Source organism: Camelus dromedarius, chromosome 9, assembly GCF_036321535.1.
Source record: "Camelus dromedarius isolate mCamDro1 chromosome 9, mCamDro1.pat, whole genome shotgun sequence".
In the NCBI taxonomy this organism is placed as follows: Eukaryota; Metazoa; Chordata; class Mammalia; order Artiodactyla; family Camelidae; genus Camelus; species Camelus dromedarius.
The window spans coordinates 22,832,741-22,846,760 of NC_087444.1; the positions used below are offsets into that span (position 1 = coordinate 22,832,741).

The following is a 14,020-nucleotide window of genomic DNA, read 5'->3' on the forward strand; positions in this document are numbered from 1 at the left end:
TTTAGATACTATTCATTTATCAGTTATATATGCTGCAAGTATCTCTTCCACTTCTGTGGTTTGTTCTTTCTCTTTCTTTACGGTTTCTATTGAACAAAGTTATGATTTAAATAAAAGCAAAGATAAAGCAATTTAGGATATCTAACATCTTTAAAATACCATTTTTCCCAGTCACAAACATCATATTTTTTTTCATTTGTTTGGGCTTTTTTAATGTCTCTTAATAAAATGTTATAATTTTCTCCTCAAAATTCTTGCACATTTTTTGTTAGGTATATTCCTAGGTAGGTAATTTTTAAAATGCTATTAAAAATTACATCTTCATATATTTTTATTTTTCAACTGTGACTGGTATATAGAAGTAAAAATCTTATGTACTGATTTTCTATTCAGCAACTTTTCTAAATTCTTATTAAATATGATTATCTGTAGATGATTTTGGTTTTTCTATATATACAATCACGTCATCTTCTAATAATGAATTTTGCTTCTTTTCTTTCCAATACTTTTACCCTATTATTTCTTTTTCCTGCCTTATTGTCCTGGTTACAATCTCTAATACAGTGTTAAAAATAAGTAGATTATAGAAGATACTGGATATCTGGCTTGTCACTTACCTCAAAGGAGAAGTTTTTAAAATTTCACCGTTACATGTGATGTTGATGTATGTTTCTTTGTCACATTAAAGATGTGCTTTTTGTCATGAGTGGATGTTGAATGTTGTCAAGCACCCTTTCTATATCTATGGAGATGATCACAAATTTTATCCTTTTTATTTATGTAAGGTAATTTATATCAATGCATTATTTTAAATGCTAAATCACTGTGGCATTTAGTGGGGACACCCAACTCGATCATTTTATATTCTCTTTTTTTTTTTATCTGTTGCTAGGTTTTCTTTGCTAATATTTCCTTAGGATTTTCATATCCTTTTTCAGAAATGAGATTGGCATGTATTTTCCTTTCTTCGATTGTCTTAGCTTGTGCTATCAATGTTATTGTGTCTTCATTTGATGAGTTGGGTAATATGTAATCCTTTTCTATTTTCTGGAAGAGTTGGTGTAAGAATAGAATTATTTATTCCAAGAATTTTTGATGGAATCTACCACCAAATAGGTACATACAAATTTAGGACTCTTTTACCTTCATGGTGAATTCAACTTTTTTATGATTATGAAGTGACTCTCTTTACCATTAATAATGATTTTTTTTTCTCAAAGTTATTTTGTCTGCTATTAATATTATGTAGAAGCTTTCCTTTGGTGCTTACGTGGTATGTCATTTTCCATTCTTTTTCTTTCAGTCTTTATGTATTCTTATATTTTAAATATTTCTCTTATAAATAGCATTTGGTTGTTGTTTTTAAATCCAAAGTAACAATCTTTGTCTTTAACTAAAAGATTTAATCCATTAATTATAATATAATTACTGATATATTTACTGATGTAAATTACTAATATAATTAGTAATATAATTACTGATACATCTGTAGATAAATATACATCTTATTTTGTGCCTTTTATTCTGTTTTTTTTTTTCCAAAACTTTCTTTTGGATTGATTATTTTTTATCATTCTGTTTTCCCTTGCTTTGAAGATACACATTCTATTTCTGTGTCTTAATTATTATCTTGGTAGCAGCAACATCATCTGTAACATATCAAATTCTGATATTAATGATTAACTTTTACTTCACCTGAAAAATGTAAAGACATCAGAACAATATAAATCCATTTAAACCTTCTTGATTGATGTGCCATTGTTCTCATTCTAGTTTCCAAAACCAAGAATACAGAATTAATATAATGGTCTTACATAATCAATATTCTTCTGGTTTTACCTAGATTTTTACCATTTTTCTTTCTCTTCAGTTGTTGTTGTTGTTTTCTAATCTGTCTGAGATCATATTCCCTTTCCCTGAAATACATCCTTTAGAATTTACTTTAATTGATCAGCTGGTGATAAACTCTGGTTTTGTCAAAAATTTTATTGATTTTTCATTCAAAGGATGGATTTTTTGAGTAAATAATTTTAAGTGGGCAATTATTTGGTTTCCTCCTATTGAAGTTATCATTTTACTGTTTTCTGGTTTCCACCATTGCTGTTGAAACATCAGCTGTAAGTCTAACTGTAGCTCATTTAAAGCAGATCTGTCTTTTTTTTTTCTGGTGCTTTAATAATTTTTTTCATTATATTTTGGTGGCCTGGAGCTCCATTATGATGTATCAACATTGCATGTAAACTTTAAGAAACACTTATTTCATTAGGCAAGTGCTGACTTCTTGAACCTGTTTTTATCAGTTCTAGAAAAATCTCTGTCATCTCTTTCCTTTTCTTATGGGCCTCACAATGAACATCTTTTGGACTTCTCACTGTATCCTCTATGTCTCTTATTATCTCTTGTGTACTTTTTCATCATTTTGTCTCTCCATTTGTATTTCTAGATAATTGTGCCCTGAACCATTTTCTAGTTCAGGAGTCAGTGAACCGCAGTCCAAGGGCCAAACCTGACTTACTGTCTCTTTTTGCATGGCCCATGAGCAAAGATTGACTTTTACATTTTCAAATGGTTGAAAAAAAGTTTCAAGAAGATAATGGTTTGTGATGCGTGAAGATTACATAGAATCCAAATTTTAGCATCCATAAATAAAGATTTTATTAGGACATAGCCATGCTCATATGTGTTTGTGTTGTCTGTGGCTATTTTTGTGCTACGTTAGCAGAATTGAATGGTTATGGAAAACCCCAGCCCTGCAAAACCTAAAATATTTACTGTATCTGGCCCTTTATGAAAAAGATTTGCTGACCCTGATTCCATTCATTGTAATATTCTCTTTAGCTGTGTTTAATTTATCATTAAACCTTTGCCAGTTTTACCTCCCTGCAGAGACCACCTAAATTAACTTGTTGACCAATAAAGTCAACTTTATTGCTTATTACTTGCTTGTTCATCATATGAGTAATTGAGCAAAGTGATCCAGATAGAATAGGCACTGAGGAAAAACTCTCACTCAAAATCTAACAGACTTATGAATCTCTCACTTTTGGGAGGTGAATAGGTTTTGGTTGTATGTTTGTTTTTACAAATTGGACAGAGTATAACTTGAGCCCATATTTTAGAAAACATACCTGAGATGTAATTTAAAATAGTTCTCTAAAGATATCCCTCGGATGACTCACAGAATAAAATTTGTGTGCCTGGTTCTGAGAATTTAAGACTAAATAAGATATGGGGCCTAGCAACAATGGGTCCAGAGTTTAGTGGGGAGATGGACATGTAAACAGGTACTTTAAATGAACTGTAACAAATATTACAATAGATAAATGTATATCAGGTTGACATGGAGTAGGAAATGACTAGTAAATCTGAAGAAGGCTTCATGAGGGCAGTGCCATTTGACCCAGTCTTAAAATATTATCAGGAATTTTCCAACCATGAAAAGAATGTAAGCAATTCATGGCAGAAGGAATAAAGTGTTAAAGCCTAGTGGTGTGAAAACATGGGGACATGTGCTTGGTGACAAGGAAGTAGTCCTAGGAACCTGCAGCTTAGAGCAGGTAAGAAGGACTGATGGGAGATGAGGCTGGAAGGGTATGTAGGGGCAGATAATTTAATTCTTTGAATGAGAAGCTAGAGAGGTTGGCTTTTTATTGTCATTTCTGTTAGCTATGAAGAGCCATCCGGGGACTTTAAATATGCAAGGAAAATGAACAGATTTTTGCTTTAGAATACTCTAATATCAGTGTGAAGGCTATCTCAGAAGTGAGAAAGACTGGAGACAGGAAGGTAATTATGAAGTTACTGTCATATTATGGTTGTATAGCCAGACAATCTGAACTAAAGCAAATGAAAAAAAAGGTGGAAAATGATAATAAAAGATGACTCTGCAGTTTCTATTTGAGTGACCTAGTAGATCATAAATACAAGCATAGAAAGACAAAAAGAGGAGCTGGATACACTTTGGGCTTTTTGGAGTTACTCATTTGGTGGCCAGGAAACATCCCTTTGTAGATACCCAGTAAAGACCTGGAGTTCACAAAGTAAGCAGGATTAGAGATGAATAGCATGGAGTGGGACTTCACTTTAGGAGGGGCGTAAAGATGGAAAAAAATGATCACCAATGGAATCCTTGAGAAACAGCTCTTTGGAAAGGGTGATTGAAGAAAGAGGAACCCACAAAGGAAATGACAGATGGGTAATAAAAGAAGTGGAAAGAGAAACAAGAGAGTGTCTTATGAAAACCATGGAAAACATTTTAAGAGGGAGGAAGTTATCAGAATTAATGCCACAAAGAGATTTAGTAGGATAAAGTTTGAAAACAAACCTTTATACTGTTTCACTGGTGGAGTCATTCTACAAGGTCTGAGAAATTAATGGGAGGTAAAGAAGTGGGGGACAAATAAAACCTATTTAGGGAAAATCAGTAGTAGTTAAAAACACAGACCGTGGAGTCAGACTGCTAGCATTAGCATCCCAACTCCTTTGTTTACTGACTCTGTTATTTTAGGCAAGGGACTTAACTTCCCTTTCCCTCAGTCTCCATATCTGTAAAATGTGATAATAATAACACCTATCTCATCGAGTTGTTTTGAGGGTTTAAGTGACTTATACATTAAGAACTGAGACTACTGCCTGGCACACGGTAAGTGTTCAGTTACCGGTAGCTGTTGTCATTCCATCAAGAAGTGAAGTGATGAAAAAGAAAGCAGAAAGGCAACAACCTGGGATGACAGGGTGGGGCCAAAAAGGAGAGCTGTACTTTTGGATGAGCACATTTGTAGGTAGGTGCAAATGGCCTGAGGAGAAGAAGAAATGACACAGTAGAGTAGGTAACGGGATTAGAGTCTAAGAGGGGAATGAGTCTGTGGAATGAGGAGATAAGGTAAAGAAGTTGACCCTGTACACAGGACAGGAAGAAGCAGAGCTGAGTGTGTATATCTATGTATGTATGTACATTGTATATATGACGGTACACCATTCTTACAGATTTATACCTTAATTTTCTAACCTAATAATATATCTTAGAATTATCTTTTTATAAATATTTCTAGGTGACTTTGTTTTATTTTATTAGGTTTTTTGGGGGGTAGTAATTAGGTATATTTATTTATTTAGTTAGCTTTAGAGATGGTCCTGGAGATTGAACCCAGGACCTTGTGCATGCCAAGCATGTGCTCCACCACTTGAGCTATACCCTCCCTGCCTAGAATTCTCTTTTAATAGCTGACTACTGTGTCATTGAATGGGTTGTCATAATTCATTTAAGAATCTGTTATTCAAGGAAAGAGCATTGAAGCCATGTCCAGTTATTTGCTTTTACAAATAATATTGTGTGTATGTGTATATATATGTTCACTTTTGTAAATGTATGCATAGGATAAAATTTTAGAAGTTAAATTTCTAGATGAAAGGTATCAGTAATTACTCCTCCAGAGAGGAGAAGCTATTTTATATGCCTATCTTAAGTTGTGTCCATACGCCTGTTTCTTCACATTCTCCAAACATTAATACCAGACTTTTAAATCCTTATTAGTCTAATATATGAAAAAATATCTTTATTGCTGTCTTCCTTCATACTTCTTTAATGACATGTGAGATTAGGCAGCTTTTAATGTGTTTATTGGCCAATTGTATTTCTTGGTCTGTGAACTGTGTGTTTATATCTGTGTATGCAGCCTCTAGAATGGCCCCAAGATCCTCAACTCCCATTATTCAGACTCCTGTGTAGTCCTTCCCTTAGTGTACCAGCACTGGTCTGTGTAACTAAAAGAAAGAATATGGCAGAAGGAATGGTGTGTCACTTCCAAGATTAGGTTAAAAAATACACTGTGGCTTTTGTTTTGAGATCTCTCTTACTCTGTCTCTCTGTCTGTCTCTCTCTCATCACTCACTTTGGGAGAAGCGTGCATGTCATGAAGACACCCAGGCAGCTTAGAGAGAGGCCCATATGGGAAGAAAGGGAGGTCTCTGGCCAACAGCCAGCAAAGAACCCTATGAGAGAACTCGAAGCAGATCCTCCCCTAGTCAGGCCTACAGAGACTTTGGCCCTGCTGACAGCTTGACTGTAACTTCATGAGAAAAACAGAGCTGGAGCCTCCCAGATAACCCACTCCAGATCCCTGACCCAGAGAAGTCGTGAGTTAGTAGATGTTTGTAAGTTGTTTTAAACTGCTAATTTTGGGGGGTAATCTGTAGTACAGCAATATCTAACTACTGTAACATTTTCCCTCATTTTCCATAAATTGTTCATTTTTTTCATACTAATTTTAAGAATCTTTGTCATTTTAGGCAAGCCCTTTAATTCTCAAATACAGTATGTATATTTTCAACACATTTATTTATGTGTCTTTTAAAATTTTGTTTGTTGGGGAGATCGAGATGGTGGAGTAAGAGGACACTGAGCTCACTTCCCCTCGTGAACACATCAAAAATACATCACATGTGGAGCAACTCTTGCTGAAAGGCTGACAGAAGGACTCTTCTATAACCAAGGCTGTAAAGAAAGATTCACATGGAGTCAGGTAGGAAAAGAGGAAAAGCAATCAGGCCGGGACTGTACCTCTAGCAGGGGACACAGAAGAGGAAGGAGATTACAGAAATTTATTGCTTTTCTATACACTAATAATGAATTCTCAGAAAGAGAAAGCAAGAAGACAATCCTGTTTAAAATTGCATCCAAAAGAATAATACCTAGGAATAATCTTAACCAAGGAAGTACAAGACCTATACTGTGAAAACTGTAAAACACTGATGAAGGAAATTGAAGGTGATACAAATAAATGGAAAGGTATCCTATGTTCATTGATTAGAAGAATTAATATTGTTAAAATGTCCAGACTACCCAAAGCAATCTACAGATTTAAACACCCATGACATTTTATCACAGAACTAGGACAAATACTCCTAAAATTAGTAAGAACCACAGAAGACCCCGAATAGCCAAAGCAACCTTGAGGAAAAAAACCAAAGCTGGAGGATCATCTTCACAGACTTCAGACTATACTACAGAGCTACAATAATCAAAACAGCATAGTACTGGCACAAAAACACAAAGATCAGCGGAACAGAATAAATCCGCCTACGTTTGATCAAGTAATCTATGACAAAGGGGACAAAAATACACAATGAGGAAATATAATCTCTTCAATAAGTGGTGCTGGGAAAACTGAACAGCTATTGTCTGTAAAAGAATAAAATTGGAAGATTATCTCACACTAAATACAAAAATAAACTCAAAATGGATTAAAGACCTAAATATTAGACTAGAAATGATAAAACTCCTAGGAGAAAACATAGGCAGAACATTCCACAGTAAGTCAAAGTGATTTTTTTTTTGTCTCCTTAGGCAAAGGGAACAAAAGAAAAACAAGTGGGACCTAATTAAACTTAAAAGTTTTTTCACGAAAAGGAGGAAAACATTGATGAAACAAAGTGACAACCTACTAAATGAGGGAAAATATTTGCAAATGATACGTCCAATAAGAGGCTAATATATATCCAAAATATATAAACAGGTCATATAACTCAATATAAAAAAAAACAACCTGATTAAAAAATGAGCAGAACACCTAAATAGATATTTTTTCAAAGAAAACATACAGATGGCCAACTGGCATTTGGAAAGGGAACCCTAGTACACTGTGGATGGGAATGTAAACTGGTGCACCCATTATGGAAAACAGTATGGAGGTTCCTCAAAAAAACTAAAACTAGAACTACCACATGATCTAGCAATTACACTCCTGGGTGTATATCTGAAGAAAGTGAAAATACTAATTAGAAAAGATACATGCATCCCAATGTTCATAGCAGCATTATTTCTATTGTAAAACAGAATTTTATTATAAAATAGAATATGACTCATTCAGCCATGAAAAGAATGAAATTAATGCCATTTGCAACAACATGGATGGACCTGGAGTGTACTATGCTTAATGAAATGTCAAACAGAGAAAGACAAATATTGTATGTTATCACTTACGTGTGGAATCTGAAAAATAAAACAAATGAATATTACAGAAAAGAAACAGACTCACAGATACAGAGAACAAACTGGTGGTTACCAGTGGGAAGAGGGATGGGGAAAGGGCAAGACAGAGGTAGGGGATTAAAAGGTACAAACCACTGTGTATAAAATAAATAAGATACAGGAATATATTGTGCAGCACAAGTAATATAGCAAATATTTTATAATAATTTTAAATGGAGGATAATCTGCATAAATATTGAATCACTATGTTGTACACCTGAAACTAATATAATTTTGTAAATCAAATATACTTTAATAAAAAATTCAAACTAAAAAATAAAATGAAATTTTTGTTTCATGTTTTATTTCAAGGAGCTTCTAATTTTCATATGTCAAATAGGGCAGTCTTTTTTCCTTTTTGGCTTCCCTGTTTTATTTCATGTATTAAAATACATGCTTCATTTCAAAATTGTTTTTAAGAATGACTCATTCTTTCTTCCATTGCTATGTCTGTAAGTTCACTAATACTTTCTTCTGCAATGTCTGATACGCTGGTGTTCTCATCAGTTGTTTTTTTTGTTTGTTTGTTTGTTTGTTTTTTCATTTCAGACCTTGTAGTTTTCACTCCTAGAAAATTGATCTGTTTCTTTTGATGATTTCCAGGTCTCTACATGGAATGCTTAATCTTTTCTTCAGCTTTTTGATGGTGTGGATTATATTTATAATCACTGATTTAAAATCTTCATATACTAATTCCATTATCTTAGTCATTTCTGGCTCAGTTTCTATGTATGGTTTTTTTTCTTTTCATTATGGGTCATATTTTCCTGTTTCATTGCATACCTAGTTATTTTTTATTGGTTGCCAGACATTGTGAATTTTACCTTATTGGATACTGATTTCTTTTGTATTGCAGTAAATGTTCGTAAGTTTTCTCTAGAACACAGTTACTGGGAAAACAGTGATCTGCTTAGATTTTGTTAAATGTTGTTAGACAGGACTAGAGCAACATTCAATCAAGGGCTATTTTTCCCCTATTAATAAGACAAACCCTTCTGAGTACTCTTCCTGATTCCCTGTGAGTTTTGAGGTATTTTAACTGTGGTTGGTGGCAAACAGGAGCTGTTTCCAGCTCTCATGAGGCATTGTTCTCTCGAGACCTTTGGTTGCTTCCCCGGCATCTGGGTCCTCTGCTGGTTTACTCACATACATTTGCTGAGCCTTTTTGACCTGAATACTGCAAGGGGACCCTCTGAAGACCTCCAGAGCTCTCTCTGTGCAGCTCTTTTCTCTCTAGTACTCCACGCTGAACATTACCTACTTTGACCTTCCTGGACTCTCAGCTGCATCTCCTCAATTTAGAGAGACCGCTGGACTTTAACTGGCTTCCCCTTTCTTATAGTGCAGCCTTGAAACCTCTCCTGGAACCTCTCCAAGCAGTGAGCTGGGGCAATCCTGGGACTCATGTCATCTGTTTCCATCTCTCAGAGACTGCTGTCTTTTATTGCCTGATATCCAATGTTTTAAAATTGTTTCTTATATTTGTCTTTTTTTCAGTTGTTTCAGGAGATAAGGTAAAGTCTTTGTTATTCCTCATGCTTTCTTCCAAATCCTTTGTTTTATACATTTATATCTTTAATCCATCTGGAATTTATTTTTTATGAGAGAAATATAGTTTTAATATTTTTCCAATGGTTAGCCAGTGGCCCCAAATCATATTTTGAATTCTTCCCTTCCCTCCTCACCCGGTTGGAAGTGTCTCCTTTATCATAAGCCAAACTTTCATAGATATTTGAGCCTGTTTCTGAACTCTTTATTCTATCCCTTTGATTTTCCATCTTTTATTGAATAGCAAACCTTTTTACTTGTTGAGATTTTAAAATACATTGCATTATGTAGTAGAACTAATTATCTCTCACTTATTTTTATTTTTTAAGATTTCCTTGAGTATCCAGACAATGTATTTTTCGGCATGAACTTTAATGTCATTTTCAGGTTTCTTCTGATATATTACAGATATTATTTATTGGGATTGCATTAAAAATGTAGGACCTAGACAAATACGAAAGTGGCAAAGTGAAGAGTTGGGAGAGTACAAGTTCAATGACTTCAACTTTTCATGGTGAAGTAGGAGGCAAAGGCAAGGTGGGAGTGAGCAGGGCAGAGGTGAAATACAGACTAAAGATTTAAAGATAAACAATGGACATTTGAGTGAATCATATGTACTATAGAGTGGGGTTACTGGATCCCAGATTAGGAGAGTACCAGTGGTTATGCACAACACTGACCAAATATCTCAGGACTAAAAATGAAGATTCATCAGTGGGTGTTTGTACTTCCATATTTCCTTTCTCTGAAAAATACAAAACATGCCACTAACGGGTCCTGGAATCAATATTTGTTATTACCAAACTGAACAGATCTCTAGTCATCCATTTCTTTGAAAATACATGTCTCTCTAGTTGGCTGTCATATCACCATTGCCAGACGTCGTCTGTCCATAGTTGGCGCTGAGTAAATATTAATGAAATGAGTTAGTTAATTTCTGAATGGCTTCCTCTGACTTCTGCTAAAGATACTATGTTGTTATCTCTGCCAACCTGTCTTCAGATTTGAGGTCATCTTTGTCCAGCCAAAAATCCGAAAAATCACTTTTCCAGCTGCCTGGAAATGGGGAACTTAATGGTGGATTTCTTCTGCTATACAAATTGGTACAATGCCTTAAACTATTGTTTGAGAGAAGGCTTTTTCAATCTTAGACTTCTTAAACCTTTCCAAATTACCCTGGTTATTCATGTAAGTACACTTATGGGAGAATTAAGGTAAAGGACGGTTTAAGGCAAAAGTGACCTGATTTCGTTCAACCATTCGGGGATGTGCATCTCAAAAATAATGATAAAGGGAGGAGTCCACCTTTTGTTCATGTGTAATTCTTCTCAGTTTGACCCTTTATGAGCTGCACACTCCACTATTTGAACAATTCAGTGGTTTTGAAAGGTAGGCTCTCTTAGGTAAGTATAATTTTTCAGTAATTGTTTCTTGGTTTAGATGTCAGCATGCATATGGTTTAGATTAGTATAATACTTTTACCCTAAAAAAAGTTACTCAAGGTAACTTCTGGTAGAGAAAAACAGGGTGTTCTGGTTTCAGGGACAAAGTTTATTCTTCTGATAGGAAGGTAGATTTTAAGTACTCAAGGCAGTCTCCATGCAAGGATCAGTACTTAACAGGAAAGGAGAATTTAGAAAATTCAGAACCACTTAGACATTTTAGATCTTGGGCTGATGAGAACTTTTGTAGATCAAGTAGAGCTACTTGGAGCCTACTTCCTCCATTTTAACATTTATTTTATTATTTTATTTTAAGGGAAGCAAGTCTTGAAATGCTTTAATACTCCCTTAGAGACTCTTTGGCTATTACATAGCCCATAAAAAGCAATATTTGGATGATTTAGAGGGAAATGAATCAGAAATTTAAAGTTTCAGCTTTCCGTGCACGCAGCAAGACTCTGTCACCCCAGTCGATAGAAATGGCCCTTGGGGTAAACACATCTTGGATTTTATTGAAACAAAAATTATTGTCTATGCATGTATAGGTAGCAATATCTATTCCAAAATATTTTTATTTTAAAATATTTAGACACTCAATCTTATATTTTTCTCTTGATTAATAAAGAATCTAACAACTTCCCCAGTTTCTTCAGAAAAGGCAGTTTTCTTGCATCAAACCCAGTCAATTAAATTCTCCATTTCATAACCAAGCGGAAATGTGATCTCAGTTCCCCAGGCAATGTTTTCACAAGGTTTCTCTCAAAAGCTGTTTTAGGCTGTTCAGTCACACACCCCAAAGGGGGTGATGGTGGCAGAGGTCAGAGTATACATGTAACTGGTCGGCAATATTTTCAATATGGTTATTCCTCATACATTTAATATTTATTTCTGCTTACATTTAAACAAGATTTTCATTTAGACATTAGACTTGTGTGATAGAAGCATTTCTATGTAGATTAAGAAATGGCTTCACCCTCCACTGATGTAAATGGGAGTCAACAAACCTGGTTATCTCTCCTTGCTCTGCCTCTCTGAGTGATATATATATTCACATAAATATGACTGTAAAATATATTCTGATTATAAAAAATTCATGAAGTATAGGAAAATTATAGGGAAGAAATAAGAATCATCCAATAATTCTACCAACAGATAAGTACTCTTACCATTTTGGTTCATACACATCCATCTAATGTAGTTATAAATATATAATATGTACATTATTCACGTATACATATCTATGTTATAAATATACACACACATTTGTATGTATATTTACATAATAATTATATATGATTTTGTACTCAATTTTAACAATTTAAACAATATGTTGTGGGTATCTTCTCATGCTGATAAATACTGATCAACATTATTTTTAATGGCTGAATATTGTTCTGTTGTATGAATATACAATAATTTTTTCACTAATGACCTATTCACTAATCACCTATTTTTTCACTAACTACATATTCATGAATAGTTTCCAATTTTTTGCTTTTATCAAGAAAGTTATATTGAACATCCATATAGCTAAATATATAGCTGAAGTAACTCCTTATGATGAATTTAGAGAAAGAGAATTTCTGTTTCAAGTATATGCAGTGGATAGAATTTTGATACATTCAGTGAAACTGGCTTCAGAAAATTGGTAACAGTTTATACTTCCAAGTACAACTTTTTTTTCCATCGAAAGCAGAAAAATAATTTATTCCAAAAGATAGCAGAAATAAGAAATTCATCCTGAAAATATATATACTTTGGTGTAAGTCTGGTGAGACAGATTCCCTCTGAACATGTTTTCCTGCTGACTGCCCCACTGGAGTCTTACTGTCTTGTGACAGTTTTTAAACACTTCGCTGATTCCCATGTTGTTAGCTGCCATCTTCAAATCCACAGGTTCCAAGGAGAGAGTAACGTGTTTTCCAGAAGAATAGCACTTTCTGTCTCAGAAGAGTACATAAACAATTTATGGAGGCAGCACAGTTTAGGTTAAATAGGCACATCATTCATCAAAGTGCAAAAAAAGGTGATAGGAAAAAAATACTACATTGTGGACTAAGATATTCAAGTGTGGTGTGAATGTTTAAGGCAGCTGATGGCCAAATGAGGCGAGTCGAGGAAGGTGGTCTGGGAATGGAGGTGATTTTGCCTCTAGAGGCATTCTCTTCACGACCTCAATGACTGAGCACTGGCGACCAGGTCTTCTTCCTCAAGGCCAGTGATACTCAAGCTACCACATGGTTTCATTTGTCAACTGTGGTCCAAAGAGAGTTGAGTTGGACCAGAATTGCAGTCAGCCAAAAGGGACAGCAGCAAACTGAACAGGTCGCCAACATGGTGATGATAACGCCCCGGCTGGGACCCTTAGGGATGAACCAGAGCACCAGGAAGCCAATGAAGCCCCAGAACACACCCATCACAATGAGAGGCACGGTGAAGCCAGTATATGCCATGGTTGTCGTTGGAGCTGCCAGCCCCTGCCCCACCGCCACACTTCGGTTCCCCCGGAAGCGTCCCAGGTGCAACACTGAATACGAATTTCCCCACATTATCGTAACACTTGGTGTTATCGACCATTTTTATTTTAGTCATTTGTTAGGAGAAAAATATCTCATTAATGTTTACCTTGCATTTCTTAGTTCACTACTTAAACATTTCATATATATTTATTTTCACTGATATTTCTTTATTTGTTCACACTGGACAAAAGGACAGTGTTTCTGTCCTTTGTCCACTAATAGATTGATTTTTAAACTTTTTTAAATTAGTTTTTAGGGCTCTCTATAAAGATACTAAGTTTTTTGTCTTATATATGTCCTCCCAATATCTTTTCCAAGGTTGTCATTGTCTTTTATTAAAATTGAGGCAAAACATATATAATAAAGTGTACAAACATTAAGTTTACAGGCTGGTATGCATATATAACATAACAATCACCTACATCTAGAAAAAACATTTCCAGCACCCAAAAGCCCCCTCATTTTCCTTTCCAGGCAGCACT

At 34.8% G+C, this 14,020-nt stretch overlaps 1 pseudogene; it reads right to left on the reverse strand.

The window, feature by feature from the left end:
- Positions 1-13,228: 13,228 nt before the first annotated feature.
- On the reverse strand, positions 13,229-13,546 carry LOC116154803 (V-type proton ATPase subunit e 1-like; annotated as a pseudogene).
- Positions 13,547-14,020: the final 474 nt, after the last annotated feature.